The sequence below is a fragment of the Aquarana catesbeiana genome, linkage group LG06 (assembly GCF_042186555.1).
Source record: "Aquarana catesbeiana isolate 2022-GZ linkage group LG06, ASM4218655v1, whole genome shotgun sequence".
Classification (NCBI taxonomy): Eukaryota; Metazoa; Chordata; class Amphibia; order Anura; family Ranidae; genus Aquarana; species Aquarana catesbeiana.
The window spans coordinates 338773034-338790739 of record NC_133329.1 but is presented as its reverse complement, the minus strand read 5'-3'; the positions used below and the strand labels follow the sequence as shown (position 1 = coordinate 338790739).

Here is a 17706-nt window from a genome sequence, read left to right as displayed (position 1 = left end):
AGAACAAGACTCAATTCTGGATAGCAGATCCAATACATGCAAATGCAGTAAATTAATTGTGCAACCATATATTTAATACATTCATAAGAAAAAGGGTATGCATATTCTTAGAGCTTATTTATAATAGGTTATTAGCATTTTCAACGTGATAAGACAATTCCTTATTTTTTTCCTGATGTCAGAAACCTAATCTAAACACTTTCTGCTACACGGACCTTTAAAGGATTCTTGGAGAAAATAGAAAATGTATACAATGAGGCAAAAAAAAAGTTGATGTATCATTTATATGTATTTATTGCTATAGAAATGTTGTAACTGATTCTGAATCTAACTTTAGCAAAAACGTCTTTGGGTTATATCTCTGAAGCTTTTATTGTAGACTTTGCACAAAATTGTGTTTTTGACAGTTTTAAATTATAGGCTAACTATCATCTGAGAGAAAAAAAAGGATAGTGTCTTTTTCTTCTTTTATAGGAAATGTTGAATCAGACCCCTGCTGGGAAGAGAAATTTAATGCATATCTCACTATCTTACTATCCATGAATATAATGGAATGGAATTCAGAATGCAGTTTTATTTTTGCAAAAAGGGATGAGTCGATAGGTGCCCCTCGTATTTCCGAACACCTAGGGTTCAAACAAATTTGCTGGTGGTGTTCTTGCTTTTTAACAAAATGTATTCTTATGTGGAAAGGGCCAGCGAGTACGAAATTCTTATTCAGGCATTGTATGGAGCTCTGCATTCATAGCTGTGTCTAAAGGGCATGTCAGCCTTTGATTCTTTCTGAGAGGTAATTATCCTTTTCCTGTCACGGAACAACAAATGATAGCTAACTACACAGGCACATTTGCGGTAGTCACATTCATCAACTGCAGGAAAAAAAAAATTCAATCTAATTGTGCAACCCAGCTGCACATGAGCTTTTCAGCATATCTGTTGTTCCCTCTTTCTCTATATTCCTCCTTCCATGTCTATTTTTTTACTTTTTATTTTATTTTTTTATTTTTTTGTACATTTTTTTGTCTATTCCTCCTTTTTTTTACTCTGCACTTTCTTGTTAAAGTAATTTTCTCTTGTGGTTCCTTTTTTTTCTCCTTTTTTCTTCTCCCCCCATTGAAGGATATGAATGTAGAAAATTATCACAATTACTCATATAATTGAGCCTCTTTGTAGCAAGTGCAACTCCTGTAGCCTTTCTCCTTCATGAAAATGGTTTCATTATAGGGTTTTTCATATTCCCTGACACCATCTACACAGAGGAACGGGCGCGCAGATGAGATGTTCTCGGAACAGTACGGATCAGTAAGGTCACAGTAGGAATAATTAGCTCTGCTATGGAAAGAGCTCGTAGGCCTTTTACCGCTACATAAATGTACTGTCCGTGGCTTTTAGTCGCAGAAAAAACTTACTAACAAATGGAACTCCCGCCTACTACTTTGAAAAAAAAATTTGTATCAACACTACAATTTTCTATCATTAAGACTAATAACACAGAGCCTGCTATACATCAAGAGGAATAAAAAGAAAAATCCCACATTCAGGTGGCGGCTGGGTGCTGACCTTTGTTCCCTTTTTGTGTGTGTGTGTGTGTACGACTTGTGTGTGTGTGTGTACGACTTGACAAAAAAAAAAAGGGACCCACTCACTACACCAACACCCAGGTGAACAGTGGCAGCTAAAGCCTAGCCTTTTTTTTTGTGCCCTGTAATATTCCTGTACAGGGGAAAAGATTTTGCATATTTGCTGAATTAATCAAAGCTGTTAAAAGAAAAATAATAAATAAAACATCATAAAAATTTTTAGTGCATATAATGGCAAGCAGCCTTGGATTTCTGATGAGAGACTACAGAGATTTCAGTCGCATAATGTAAATATTAATGGGGGAAAAGGAATAATCTAGCAGTAAAAACAAGTGGATCCAAACTGGTTCTCATTTAAATTTCAACAGATGGGTGCCATTTGTTTTGTGTCATTGTCTAGAGTGCTTAAATGGTAATTGGTCTTTTTTTTTTATTACAGTCAAATCTAATGAATATTCTGATGGCATAACTGAGTGATCTGTGTGCTGTATTCTGAAGAAAAAAAAATTGCACTTAAATAATATTAACTTGCGAACCTGAAACATAATGCCTTGGGGTTTCCTTCAAAGAGTCAATTGAATTTTTTTTAAACTATGACTTTTTGGGGGGGGTTGTTAGCACATGTTTGAGGCCATAGGATAACTTAACATATCTGTTCTTACTGCTTATCATAGACTACGTGATAGGGTGGGGAATTGACTGAATTCAATAATCAGCATTTTAAGATAGGTTTATGGTATTATTATTATTATTATTATTATTATTATTATTATTATTATTATACAGGGTTTATATAGCGCCAACAGTTTATGTAGCGCTTTACAATATAAAGGGAGACTGTATAGTTCAATATATGAGGATTAGGAGGGACCAGCTTATGAAGCTAACAATCTAAAAGGTGGTGGGTGGGGTGGGGGGGGGGGTGGTAAAATAGTAATAGCCTGCTGGAGATGGTCAACGTACAGTTTTATGTTGGTTATGTATGTAATAATATGAGTGTGTCCACTGTTATAACGAGTTCATAGTGCATAATTTGTTGGTTTAGCTTATTTGGTTCATCAGTCCAAACAGCAGTGCATAGTTCTATAATCCTTAACAGCCAATCAGGTTTTAACAATTATAAGCAGTTATAACAGCATGATTGCTTGCAATGGATCACTACACTTCATTCATACATTATTCAAATCAAAATATACAGTATTATTAGTAACATGAGTAACGACTGTGAAAGGAATTATAATTTATTTGGACATAAAATATAACAAAACTTTCATTTTTAGTCAATTGTAATGCTATAGAACATTCATGGCACAGTCATGTTCCTTTGGGAGCCACAGCCACATGCACCATGTGAACAGGAAGGGGGATGCGCTACTAAACACCTTTTGGTTACATGGAAGCAGACGGGCAGAGGAAAGGTAAAAACATGTCTGCTCCTGTATCCTGTTTTATTTCATTATGACTGCAATGAGGAGGGCAACTGCAGTTTTATTTTTGTTTCCGTGAGTTTAAATTAAAGCTTATTTAGAATTACGCATTTCATTTTCTGCCCCTATTCGTTTTAAATTGAAGGTTGGTGTCATTGAATATACTTTTAAATATATTATCCAAAGGGACTTTTTCGTTTGTGTAAGAGAAATTCTTTTCCCCCCTCATCTTTGTTTTTTTTTTTTTTTTTTTTTTTTTTTTAGATTTACAACCATATAAAATCTAACTTTCACAGAAAAAAATTACAATAGCTGCTGTCTCAGATTTTGAAGTATTGTCTGTGGAGGGATTATACCCAGGAGACTTATTTTTATTGAACTTATGGAACTAATGCCATACATTTATAAGTGGACTGTTGCAACTGTTTCCCATAACTTTGACAGAACCAAAAAGCAAGAGTAATAGCATTCCCATCTGAGATCCTCAGTATCCAGCCAGTTGTACTCTTTAGAAACAATATATTCCGAAAGACAAAGCGCTATACGTAATATTTTGGGGTGATTTCTTTTTCTTTTTTTAATTCTTTATTTAATTGTCAAGGTATTCGGTACAGCAATGCAGAAGAGTACAAAATTACATCCAGTCACTTCCATTGCACAACAGTCACTAGGGCAGCTGACAAAAACACACTAATAAGTATAGCAAACCTTATCAACAATACAAAGCACAAATATTGATTGTCAAATTCCAAGAAATGTTTGTATATTTTAAGAGTGACCAGAGAGTCGGTATTGTAGACCAGAAGTGCAAAGTGCTCATTAAAGACACAAAGAGAAAGTGGGAATGTGTAGAAGATGGGGAGGAATTAGAAGCTGAGGGGTAAGCAAGGTGGGGGAGGAATGCCATATAAAGGGCGGTGGGGCAGGGGAAGTTGGAAAAAAAAGGAGGGGGACCTAATGATGAGGTGTACTCCCTCTCAAAGAGTCCACCCAAAAGGACTCGCCCCACCGTCAGTCGCCCTGAAGAACTGTTATGTTTGGGAGGCAAGTGGGGTCTGATACCTATAAAAGAAGTAGGGAGGCCAGATCTTCCAATACTTGTCCTCCTGTTCCTTCAAGATCATGATGAGGTTTTCCATAACCTGAATTTCTGCAGTTCTCGTCAGTCAATGAGCTACTGTAGGGGGGGCTTGTACTACACAATGCCGGAATACAGGCCTTAGCCGCTGTGAGTAAATGCCTGAGTAGTAAATTCTTAAATTTCTTGTTAGATAGAAGAGTTTCATTTAACAGATACGCCGCTGGATTCTTATCAAGAGAAACCCCCGTCAGGGTCCTAATTGTAGATTCTACTTCATCTCAGAAACTGTTAAATTTTGGGCATTCCCAAAAAATATGTAAAAGGGTCCCCACGGGTTCCTTACAGCGCCAGCAAGTATTCAGGATCTGAGGATAGATGCTTTCAATTTAGCTGGAGTTATGTACCACCATGTGAGAAGCTTGTAGCCTCCCTCCTGGTACCTGCTTGCCAATGAGGCTTTGTGGGCAAAAAGGATGATTCTGTCTTTCGGAGACTGGGAGAAAGTAATCCTAAGGTCACTTTCCCATTTTTGTAATAAGGTTACATTTTACATGTCTGCCTGATCCCTCAGTAGTGAATAGAAGTGGGAGTGAGAATGAGGGAGCTGATTCTGGTCTAAGCAAATCTGTTTGAACGGCGTAGGTTGACAAATTCGTTGATGGTCTGCCGGTAGTGATCGAAGATACACTATATTGTCAAAAGTATTGGTACACCTGTCTTTACATGCAAATGACGTTTAATGGCATCCCAGTCTTAGTCTGTAGGGTTCAATATTGAGTTGGCCCACCCATTGCAGCTGTAACAGCTTCAATTCTTCTGGGAAGGCTGTCCACAAGGTTTAGGAGTGTGTTTGATCATTCTTCCAGAAGCACATTTGTGAGGTCAAGTACTGATGTTGGATAAGAAGGCCTGGCTCACAGTCTCTGCTCTAATTCATCCCAAAGGTGTTCTATCAGGTTGAGGTCAGGACTCTGTGCAAGCCAGTCAAGTTCCTTCACCCAAAACGCGCTCATCCATGTCTTTTTGGACCTTGTTTGTGCAGTGGTACGCAGTCATGTTGGAACGGGAAGGGGCCATCCCCATGAAATTGTCCAAAATGTCTTTGTATGCTGACACCTTAAGAGTTTCTTTCATTTGAACTAAGCCAACTAAGGCCAAGCTCAACCCCTGAAAAACAACCTCACACAATAATCCCCCCCCTCCACCAAATGATTTAGATCCATGCACAAAGAAAGGTCCATAATGATATGGATTAGCAAATTTGGGGTGGAGGAACTTGACCGGCCTGCACAGAGTCCTGACCTCAACCCAACCTTTGGGATGAATTAGAGCGGAGACTGTGATCCAGGCCTTCTCGTCCATCAGCCTTCCCAGAAAAGTTAAAGCTGTTATAGCTGCAAAGGGTGGGCCAACTCAATATTGAACCCTATGGACTAAGACTCGGATGCCATTAACGCTCATGTGCGTGGAAAGGCAAGCGTCCCAATACTTTTGACAATATAGTGTATGTGGTCAGTTGAGCCAGTCAGAAAAAGTCTAGTTCCATTTGGAACCATGACTCAATATCCCGGCTGGACATAAGCCTGCGATCAACCAAGAAATTAAGGAGTCTGGAGAGGTTCTGTCTCAGAAGTGATGCAAATTGTGGGTCATTCAAACCCGGTTGGAACGCAGAGGTGCCCAAAACCAGGATGTGATTTCTTTTTCAACAAGACTTCATCAGATTGGTGGTAAATGTTGGAATTTGATCCAAAAGGAGGTACACAGAATTCCAGGCAGATATAAACAATGCAACTGAAAGCCGCTATGTGTTAATAATTAATCAAATGTACTTTTTAAATGTAAAAAGTTTAAAGGTATAGTTCACTTTTTCCTAAAAACTGCCTTTGCAGGTAAGGGGCACCCATAGATAAAAACAAACTGTACAGCTTTGTCTAAAGTTGAATGATGTGATTGCTACAGGTGTAGGCCATTTATGTACCTCCTGAAGCCTAATTGAAAAACTCCCAGAGATCGCATCATCCCATTCTGCACCTTTGCTAGGATATCAATAAGAGACTCCTAGCTCTCACTGTTCAATCCACCATCACAGGAGTGAGCACTTTCTCTGATTCAAATCCCCTCACATGCGCTTTCTCTCTCCTGATGCAGCAGCTCTGAGCTCAGCATTTGATTTTTGTTTGCTTTTATTCAGGGGCGCTCCATACCTGAATAGGCAGTTTTTTGGTAAAGGTGAACTAACCCCTTAGGTACATGACTCTGACTTGATATCAGCCTTTTCCAATGTTCTGTACGGTACCAATCCAAGAAAGGAACAGGACTAGGGGCTAATCAGGTGTGTAAACCCAAATCCTTTCAGAGGTAATACATCTCTCCTAAATGTACCTTGTGTACTTTGCTTTCAGCTTTAAGCCATTTCATTTAGCATTTTATCATCAAGCTTGTTCTGTGACAATTTAATCAGGAAGTCCGGCTTGAGACATTGTTTGGCAATGATCTGGCTAGCTGCAGTTAGCGTAAAGAAATAAGTGTAATGCCCCGTACACACGGTCGGATTTTCCGATGGAAAATGTCCGATCGGAGTGTGTTGTCGGAAATTCCGACCGTGTGTGGGCTCCATCGGACATTTTCCATCGGATTTTCCGACACACAAAGTTGGAGAGCAGGAGATAAAATTTTCCGACAACAAAGTCCGATTGCGTCAATTCCGACCGTGTGTGGCCTGTTCCGACGCACAAAGTGCCACGCATGCTCAGAAGAAATTCCGACACGGAACAGCTCGGTCTGGTAAACTTAGCGTTCGCAATGGATACAGCACTTTCCTCACGCTGCAATGTTAAAAATGGTAACTCTCTTCTTCTTTATAATGTGACAAGAATTAAGAAGTTTTGCTGCTCATATTCACACAGACTTCTCACAAACTTATTTCTTTACTATTTATCGGGATTCCCTCAATATATTTTGATTTGTCACATCTGACAACATTATTTTGTTTTTTTTGTTTTCTGGTTTTTAAGGCCGATTATTTTTTTATTTTTTTTGGTTTGTCTTTTTTTCAAGGCTTATTTTTTTGGGGGGGGATTTTTATTTGTACTCCTGAAAATTTTTGTGTGTGTTTTTTGTGTCAAGTTACCACAACACCATTGATATGTTGTTCTATTTAATCTGTAGAAGATTGTTTGGTGGTGTTGTCCCTTGTTAATTTCACATTGTACTTTAGAAATGTACCTGAATCGTCAACAACAAACTGTCCTTTTTGGCTGAAAACACACATAGGAGAGTATAATTTTCAAAAAAATAACTTTTATTCAGGGCTCACAACTAAACAAAGAGGGAGGCAACGCTGGAGAAACTGCAGAAATTGGCGAAGCCTTGGACCCCCAGGGCACACATCAACTATTTTCAAGCAAAATTGGTGGCCTGAGGAGTCCTTATCTAAGGGAGTGCAGTCTGGTCCAGAAGTCCCAGAGATCCAGAAAGCAGCAGATGACATCTGTGTCCCCAGGCTGTGGTCATACGAGAGACTGCATCTTTGGCCAGACCAGACTGAACCCAGGGTCATCACTCTCTTGTCTTCCTTCCATGCTTCCTTCCACGCGGTGGCTCTGGTGGTGGAGTTGTGGCAGCAGGAGGAGGAGGAGGATGGTCCAACTCAATCACATCGGTCTTGGGTGTTAGTTCCCCACTCACCCCCTTAGTTAGGACTTTATAAATAAGTTGCTCACACAGGAGGCGTTGACCCTCCTGCATGCCCTGCAGTTTGGTGGCAGCCATGCAGGCAAAGGCCTCTTCAGGAGTGGGTAAGGCTCGTAGGGACGCAGAAGCCTCCTGAATGAGCCTGAGTGCTAAATCCTGCATGGGAGTCGTCTTCCTCGCTCTTTTATATGGAAGGCGGAGGGGAGGAACCTGCGATTCAGTCAGGCTGCGACTGGTCCCAGGCTTCTCTTGGCTGACACTTAGCCCCGCCTCCTCCTGGCAGCCACTAATCCCCACCTCCTCCTGACTGCCACATTCTACAACCTCCTCCTGGCTGAGGTCTTCCTGTGTATGAAAAAGGGACATAGTTTTAGTTTTTTATTCATCAGTCACACACAATTTTCACCTCCTGACTGTTGCAAATTGAATGTTAACAAATATAACAGACTATCATTCTGAGCCCAGCATTTTTCATTCTTGTCCCAATTTTGGGTGCCCACTACTGTCTATTAATATGTAAAACACTTTTTTCAATCAGCAATTAGTGATCAATAATAACATCTAGTAAACATCATTTATTTATTGACCAGAAATCTGTAGAAGAATGCTATACCTGGGTCCAGCTGGGCTCCTCCACTTCTTCCTGGCTGGAAGGCCCAGGTTCGACATCGGAAGCCTCAGCTGGGGTGGAAGGAAGAGTGGAAGGAAGAGTGGAGAGGGATTCCCTGACTTCAGTGTGGTCTGACAGAAATTGCAGTCTCTCATAGTACCACAGCCTGGGGACATAAACGTCATCTGCTGCAGCTCCGGACCTCTGGGAATCTGTGACCTTCTTGCGCTCCCTAAGATAAGTGCTCCTCAGGCCACCAATTTTGGCTTTTAAATAGGGGATGGTTGCTGTGGGGACCACCGGCTTCACCAACTCCAGCAGTTTCTCCAGCGCTGCCTGCCTCTTTTGTTTATTGTTATAATGGGGATGTCTCACCTGCCACAGACAGGGCAGCTCCCTGTATTTGTCTATGAACAGGGGGAGGAAGTTGTGGTCATTGAAGCAATCCATTTTCTCTGCAAGACACAACACAAGACAAACCCTAAGGTCAGGGAAAACTCTCCTAATCGTGTTACAATATAGGCTTCAATTTCGAAGCAGTATAGGCCCAAGTTTAGATCTTACCTTCGTTATCACGATCGGCGCTTTCGATGCTCACAGATCGTACGTAATACGCATGCATGTTACGCTTTATACACACTGCGCATGCTTGTAACTCCGCCCGCCCCTGACGTTCTTTCTAGTCTATTCCCCGCCCCTTTTGGTTCGGCGCAGTGGGGGAAGAGCACATGGCAGATACACAGCAGGTGCGTGCTAATTATAGCAACGAGGAGGAGGAAAGCTCGGAGCCTGAAACGTCACGATCCAGAAGGAGATTTAAGGCCTCAAATATGTCCTTTGGGGAGATGTTGGAGATGGTGGACATCCTGAAGAAGGCCGACTATGACGGGAAGTATGGGCGTTACCCCAACCCCAATGTCAGAAAGGCCAAGATCATGGCGAAAGTGGTCAGGAGTCTGCACCAGCATTTCGGGGTACGACGATCGAAAGATCAGCTCAGGAAGCGGTGGTCGGACCTGAAATTAAGAGAATATGAGAAGTGCAGAAAGATCCAGAGAGTGCTGCAAAAAAGTAAGCAGTTGTCCTGTGTTCCTATTCTTTATGTTTATTACGTTCGTGCTGCTCCATGTGCTTTTCTTACAAGTCTACATTTTTACATGACAAATTTCATGTTCATGGGTACATTATTCGTTCGTATCAAACATTTTTCTTTCGGCCTATAAAACACCATTGTTTAGGCCATATGCATTTGGCCACAATTTTTACGCCCTACTTGTCATAAACGATTTTGGTTGTGTAGATGGCTTTGTTACTAGAATGAAATGCAAACTAGATTCTGTGTAAGGAGAGGACACTCAGCAGCTGTTTACACATCTGGACAATGGAGCACTAGTGTGGGACACAAGAACACCATTTTTATTAAGGGGCCCACACAGGTGCTCCAGTGTATACTATAGGGGGGCTTCATCTGTGAAGCTTGTACCAAACAGGTAAAGTATTGAAGCTTGACAAAGGACACTGAAAATGCCACATTTTGGAACTCTGCCAAAATAGACAATTGTACCCCACTTCCAAGCAATGTTTTATATTTATAGTTCTGCCATCAAATCACTGTGTGCTAAGTATACCATTTTTGTTTGACATAGGGGAGAAAAGACTCGGAGGACACCCCTCATCCGAGGAGAACACAGACCCCCCACCTCTGGAAGAAGGTGAAATCCCACCAACCCAAGAAGAGCAGGAGGAGGAAGAAGATGTGGTGGAAATTGTCACCACAACAGGTGAGTGTCTGCGACCACAGGCTCAGGTAAGAGATGGATGACGGCATTGTTTTGATACCTTTTTTTTGGGGGTTTCTCTCTTTTTAGGTGATCGTGATGTTGTGGATCCAGATCCTTTCACATCAGAAAGTGCCCAGATCCTGATCGGGGAGATCATGAGGTGTAATTTAGAATTGGAAAACCTCAATAAAAACATCAATGATGTTATTCAAAAAAATAAAAACATCATTGATGCTTTGGGGCGAGTTTAAAACCCCTCACAATCCCTTTGTTTTTTTGTGTGCTCCAATGTTCAAAATGTTTGAAAGATTTGTCGAAAAGCCTAATTTGGAGGATGCACACAGTGTGCCAACATGTGCTATCTGCCATCACGGGAGATCAATGGACGCGCTTTGGAGGTGCAACCCCTTCCTCAATAATAAAGTAGCTGTGAGGAAGGGGTTTCTCCCCCAAAACACGTCCCTTGATCCCCCGTGATGGCAGCTAGCACATGTTGACATTTGTAAATTGGTGTGCATCTTCCAAATTAGGCTTTTCCTGGGGTGACTTCACCCCATCTGAACGCAATATCAAACACAGTTCCTAAATACTCATGTCTGATATTGCCTTCAAGTTCTACCAAATGTGAACTTTGTAAGTTCAAGATTTGTGGCTTTCTTGTTGGTTTTACACAGGCCTGTTTTAGCTTAAATGGACATTTATCTGTTTGATAATGCTACCCCAAACATTGTTATACCACAAACATGTTGTTTTGTTAGAAAAAACTTTTCTAAATGCACATGTGATTGTGCAGTTATTAAAGAGATTGTTAAGCAAGAATGTGTGAATTATTGTGTCAACGCTAAAACACTTTGTTGGTGATGTCATTGCTGTTTTCTGTGAAAATGGGGGTTATTTCCTAAGGGCAAATCCTCTTTGCACTACAAGTGCAGTTTCAGTGCACTTGTAGTGCAAAGTGTCTTTGCCTTTAGTAAATAACACCCAACAGTGCTTTGTATAAAAGGTTACACAATCACGCCATTTTCTGGACTCAACACATTTCTGTCACGGTCAGCTAAAACAAACACAAGCAGTAAATGTCCACAAAGATTTTCTTTTTTTTGCTTTTTTATTTGATAAAGGCTTCACAAATTGTCTGGCATATTGATGGCCCCCCTACCCGCAAAGAACTCCAGATATCGTAACCGGACATCACGGGCACTCAGGGAGGGCAAGCCAGGACGGCCACTTTCAAGCGCCGTCAGTGTTGTTTCATGGATCATTCCAGCCTCAGGCCCAACTGAGCCAGCATAGTTGGCGGAATGTTTGCGTAAAAAGTTATGGAGAATACAGCACGCCAGGATTATATGATTAAGTTTATACTCCGCCATATGGATGGGTGTCAGAAATAGGCGAAACCGGCTGGCCAGGATTCCAAATGTGTTCTCCACCACTCTTCTGGCTCTGGCCAGCTGGTAATTAAAAACCCTCTGTTCTGGGGTGAGGGTCCTCATAGGGAATGGCCGCATAAGATGGTCCCCCAGCGCAAACGCTTCATCAGCAACGAACACGAATGGGAGTCCTTCCACATTGTCCTCTGGAGGTGGCAAGTCCAAGCTGCCATTCTGGAGACACCTGTAGAACTCCGTCTGGGCGATGACTCCACCATCGGACATCCGGCCATTCTTCCCCACATCCACATACAAGAAGTCATAATTAGCCGACACCACCGCCAACATCACAATACTATTGAACCCCTTATAGTTGAAATAGTACGACCTCGAGTTGGGTGGTGGGACGATGTGGACGTGTTTCCCATCAATTGCCCCTCCGCAGTTAGGAAAGTCCCACCGCTCGGCAAAGTGGGAGGCCACGGTCTGCTATTCCTGTGGCGTTGAAGGAAACTGTTGAGGAAAACAAAAATAAATTAATATTTTTGCACATAAACATGGCAAGCAGATTAGACACAAACATTCTTGGCCAACCTCCAGATAGCATTTATTAAGGGGAATTTAACAACAACAAAGTATAAGGTACACCTATCATATTCCCCCTCCCCCCCCCCCCATGGGCCATTTCTAACATTATGGGGGGTGGGGAAATCTTGGACAGGAAACCCTCTCCACTTCATTGAGAGATGAATGCCTAAATACAGGGTATTACTTGGAACAGCCCCTCCTTAGTTACACTATTGGCAGCCCACTGGACAGGTAAGAAGTGTCATAATACAAAGATGTAAATACACATTGTACACATTTGAGCACATTTGGACATTCTGCTATTACCTATCAAGATAATAATAGGATACAAAAACTTTAAACAGTACCATTTAAAAGTATACAGGCAGGCCCTTGCACTACATGCTTTGGGGAATTCATCCATAAATCTGGCCACAAAAGAGGTGGGTATAGTGTGTATGGGTTTGGCAAAGTCAGCAGATAGATGATTGAGGATAGATAGAGAATTGGGATCAGCTGACTTAGCAGTTGGGGGGAGGGAGGGTTACTAAAAATGATTTGGGGACACCACAAAAAAAATCCTCTGGCACTCTGCATGAAATTAAAGCAAAAATCACATTTAAAAACATTTTAGGGGGTGTTTGGGGTAAAACACTACTATGGAGCTGATAAAATACATTGTTAAGTGACTACATGAGGTGAATATAGGGCCAGGAGAGCATGTCGGGGAGGTCAGTGAAGGCAAATCTGTATGAAGGACCTAAAAAATTAATTACATAAAAATCCAGCATGCATTAGGACAAAGGGGACATTCACAGCATATTACAATCATGGTAATTAGGGAATGAGGAAAGAAATACAATATATTATCAATCATTAAATACAATAAAATGTGATATTAAAGGATAAAAATCTTACCTTCATACACTCCTTCTGCAGGACCTGGATGAGGCAGAAGAGGTCTCAGGGATAATGATACCCAGAGTCTGGGGGGAGATGCCAGTCAAGAACTTCAAGTCCTGCAGGCTTCTCCCTGTCGCCAAGTACCGCAGGGTAGCGATGAGCCTCTGCTCCGGAGTGATGGCTTGCCTCATGCAGGTATCCTGCCTGCTGATATAGGGGGTCAGCGAAGCCAACAGACGGTGAAATACGGGGTCCGTCATCCTGAGAAAGTTCCTGAAATCATCAGGATTATTCTCACGGATCTCACGGAGCAAAGGCATATGAGAGAACTGGTCACGCTGAAGCAACCAATTCTTGGTCCATGAACTCCTCCCCACCCTGTTCATGGACTAGACTTGTGTCAAGGTCAGGACCCCAACACCAAGCCCCCGCATAGCACGAACTCTACGAGGAGTACATATACGAAACATGGCTAGAAAACGGTCGGCTGCTCAGAACGAAGTAACAGAACGCGCTGAAGAACAACAAGGCCTGTGAAGAGCGACCTGAAAAACAGCAACGAGCGGGCAAGATCGCACAGAAAACTCCAATACGAACTTACTGCACACACTGAAGAGCAGATACAAACCCACAAGCACAAACTGAACCGCAGAAAACGATCTGAAAGCCACGAGTCTGAAAAAGCGCGAATCGTCTCTCACCAAACTTTTACTAACACGAGATTAGCAAAAACAGCCCAAAGGGTGCCACGCTTGGTTCTGAACTTGCCTTTTCTAGTCTCGTCGTACGTGGTGTACGTGACCGCATGGTTGGCGATCGGAAATTCCAACAACTTTGTGCGACCGTGTGTACGCAAAACAAGTTTGAGCCAACATCCGTCTGAAAAAATCCTAGGATTTTGTTGTCGGAATGTCCGATCAATGTCCGACCGTGTGTACGGGGCATTAGAGTTGCTTTAAAAAATATATAAACCCAACATTTCATATTCCTGATATGTGCCTGCTGTACCTTGTACTTGTATGAGAAAGTGTCCTGTTCTCTTTGTATTGCTTCCTTTGTGTGAAATCCATGGTGTTCCTGCCAGTCCCTCTGCTTTCCTATTATAACCACGCTAAACAGGAGTACACACCATGGTCAGTTATCTAGCTGTGCTGGGAACTCAGGAGTACACACCATGGTCATAGGAGGACACACCATGGTCATACTTGTCCTGACACCCCCCCCCCCCCTGCACAACCATTCACTTGGAAGATCAGTCTGCTGCTGTTCTTCCTTCCCTAGCTCTTATGCAGCTGAGAACAGAGGGAATGTGATCACTTATAAAAATAGGGAGGAATGATGTTTTTTTATATCTAATACACAAATGTTTTGCCTTTTATTTCTATTGTAAACTGAGTGAGTGGTTTTATAAGATGAGGGTCTACATATACTCGTGTCTCGTAGAATCGGCTAGTAGAGCAGTAAAATGTTGAGACCAGGCATTTACTGTATTTCTGAAAGTATTCCTGAAATAATTTTTGAGAGGTTTCTTTAAGGCTCGTGCTATGCAAAATCATGCTAGTGGTTTCAAAAAGCTCATTCCAGGTTTTTCAACTGAGGGTCAGACCCACAGGCACCCATGAACAGCTGTGCTCATAAGTTTACATACCCTGACAGAATTTATGATTTCTTGGCCATCATGATGATAACACAAAAACTTTTCTTTCACTCATGATTAGTGTTTGGCTGAAGCCATTTATTATCAATCAACTGTGTTTACTCTTTTTAAATCATAATCACAACAGAAACTATCCAAATGACCCTGATGAAAAGTTTACATACCCTGGTGATTTTGGCCTGATAACATGCACACAAGTTGACACAAAGGGGTTTGAATGGCTATTAAAGGTAACCATCCTCACCTGTAATCTGCTTGCAATTAGTGTGTGTGTGTGTAAAAGGTCAATGAGTTTCTGGACTCCTGACAGACCCTTGCATCTTCCATCCAGTGCTGCACTGACATTTCTGGATTCTGAATCCTGGAGAAAGCAAAAGAATTGTCAAAGGATCTGCGGGAAAAGGTAGTTGAACTGTATAAAACAGGAAAAGGATATAAAAAGATATCCAACAAATTGAGAATGCCAATCAGCAGTGTTCAAACTAATCAAGAAGTGGAAAATGAGGGGTTCTGTTGAAACCAAACCACTGTCAGGTAAACCAACTAAAATTTCAGCCACAACTGCCAGGAAAATTGTTCCGGACGCAAAGAAAAACCTACAAATAACTTCAGGTGAAATACAGGACTCTCTGAAAACGTGGTGTGGCTGTTTCAAGATGCACAATAAGAAGGCAGAAAGATGGGCTGCATGGTCGAGTCGCCAGAAGAAAGCCATTACTATGCCACAAAGTATCCCGCTTACAATACGCCAAACAGCACAGAGACAAGCCTCAAACCTTCTGGCACGTCATTTGGAGTGATGAGACCAAAATTGAGCTTTTTGGGCACAACCATAAACGCTTCTTTTGGAGAGGAGTCTACAAGGCCTATGATGAAAGGTACACCATTCCTACTGTGAAACACGGAGGTGGATCGCTGATGTTTTGTGGTTGTGTGAGCTACAAAGGCAAAAGAAATTTGGTCAAAATTGATGGCAAGATGAATGCAGTATGTTATCAAAAGATACTGGAGGAACTTTTGCATTCATCAGCCAGGAAGCTGCACATGGGACGTAATTGGACATTTCAACATAACAGTGATCACACAAGGCCAAGTTGACCTGTCATTGGCTACAGCAGAATAAAGTGAAGGTTCTGGGGTGGCCATCTCAGTCTCCTGACCTCAATATCATTGAGCCACTCTGGGGAGATCTCAAACGTGCAGTTCATGCAAGACAGCCCAAGAATTTACAGGAACTGGAGGCTTTTTGCCAAAAGGAATGGGCAGCTTTACCATCTAAGAAGATAAAGAGCCTCATCCACAAATACCACAGAAGACTTCAAGCTGTCATTGATGTTAGAGGGGGCAATACACAGGATTACACAGGATTAACTGGGGTATGTAAACTTTTGATCGGGTCATTTGGGTAGTTTGTGTTGTGATTATGATTTAAAAAGAGTAAACACAGTTGACTGATAATAAATGGCTTCAGCCAAACACTAACCATAAGTGAAAGAAAAGTTTTTGTGTTATTATTCATATTCTCTGAAAAATGGCCAAGAAATCATAAATTCTGCCAGGGTATGTAAACTTATGAGCGCAACTGTATACAAGTTATGATTTGTGTGAAATGTTCTGTAAGAGCTCATAAATGCTAGAGTTTAAGCCTTTGGCTCTATCAGATTTTGATCAGAATTAGAAGTGGGACTAATAAGGGGACAGAGGTTCTTTCCCTGAAAATAAGACCTAGCGTGATTGTCGGTGATGGCTGCAATATAAGCCCTACCCCCCAAATAAGCCCTAGTTAAAGTCCTTGTAGGTCTTATTTTCAGGGTAGGGCTTATTTTCGGGGAAACAGGGTAGGGCTTATATTGCAGCCATCACTGACAATCACGCTAGGTCTTAATTTCAGGGAAACAGGGTAGCTTTCCCCTACTGTACTTATGAAATCCTTTTCATCTCTGTCTGTGTTGCACTTGGAGATATCCCGTCACCTCCTGTCTGGTAAAAACATTGTCAACCGGATAGGAAGTGAGGGTAATCTTTCTAACGGTGCCCCAGGTAGCAATAAAAACCTGACTACAAGGGTTCCATCTAAAACGAGAAAAAAAATGTTTTGGGCTTGACATACACTTTTAACTACTTGACCTCTGGAATATTTAACACCCTTTTATGACCAGGCCATTTTTTGCGTTATTTTGACTGACAATTGCATGGTCATGCAATGCTGTACCCAAATAAAAGGTATGTCCTTTTTTCTCACACACAGAGCTTTCTTTTGGTGGCATTTGATCACCTCTGCGGTTTTTACTTTTTGCGCTATAAACAGAAAAAGCCTGACAAATTTTGAAAACAAAAAAAAAATGTATATTTTGTGCTATAATACCTATCCAATAAAAAAATAGCAAAAATCGAATTTCTTAATAAATTTAGGCCAATTTGTATTTGTATATAGCTATTCTGCTGCATATTTTTGGTAAAATAAAAAGCCCCAATAAACGTATATTGGTTGGTTTGTGCAATTTATAGCATCTACAAACTATGGGATTTTTTTTATTGTTTTTACTAGAAATGGCGGCACAGTGGTGTAGTGGGTAGCACTCTCGCCTAGCAGTAAGAAGGGTCGCTGGTTTGAATCCCAACCATGACACTACCTGCCTGGAGTTTGCATGTTCTCCCTGTGCCTGCATGGGTTTCCTCCGGGTACTCTGGTTTCCTCCCACACTCCAAAGACATGCTGGTAGGTTAATTGGATCCTGTCTAAATTGTCCCTAGTTTGTATGAATGTGAGTTAGGGACCTTAGATTGTAAGCTCCTTGAGGGTAGGGACGATGTGAATGTACAATGCATATGTAAAGCGCTGCGTAAATTGACGGCGCTATATAAGTACCTGAAATAAATAAAAAAGTTAAAAAAAATGACGGTGATCAGCGACTTATTGCAGGACTGCGATATAGAGGCGGACATTTTGACACTAACGCACTTTTGACACTTTTTGATGACCAATGACATTAATACAATGATCAGTGCTAAAAAAAATATACACTATAGTATT

At 41.5% G+C, this 17706-nt stretch overlaps 1 protein-coding gene across 2 annotated transcripts in view; it reads left to right on the top strand.

Annotated features, from left to right (window-relative positions):
- The window catches only part of METAP1D (methionyl aminopeptidase type 1D, mitochondrial), a 406438-nt gene that overhangs the window by 297947 nt on the left and 90785 nt on the right, over positions 1-17706 (top strand). The gene's annotated exons all lie outside the window — the stretch shown is intronic.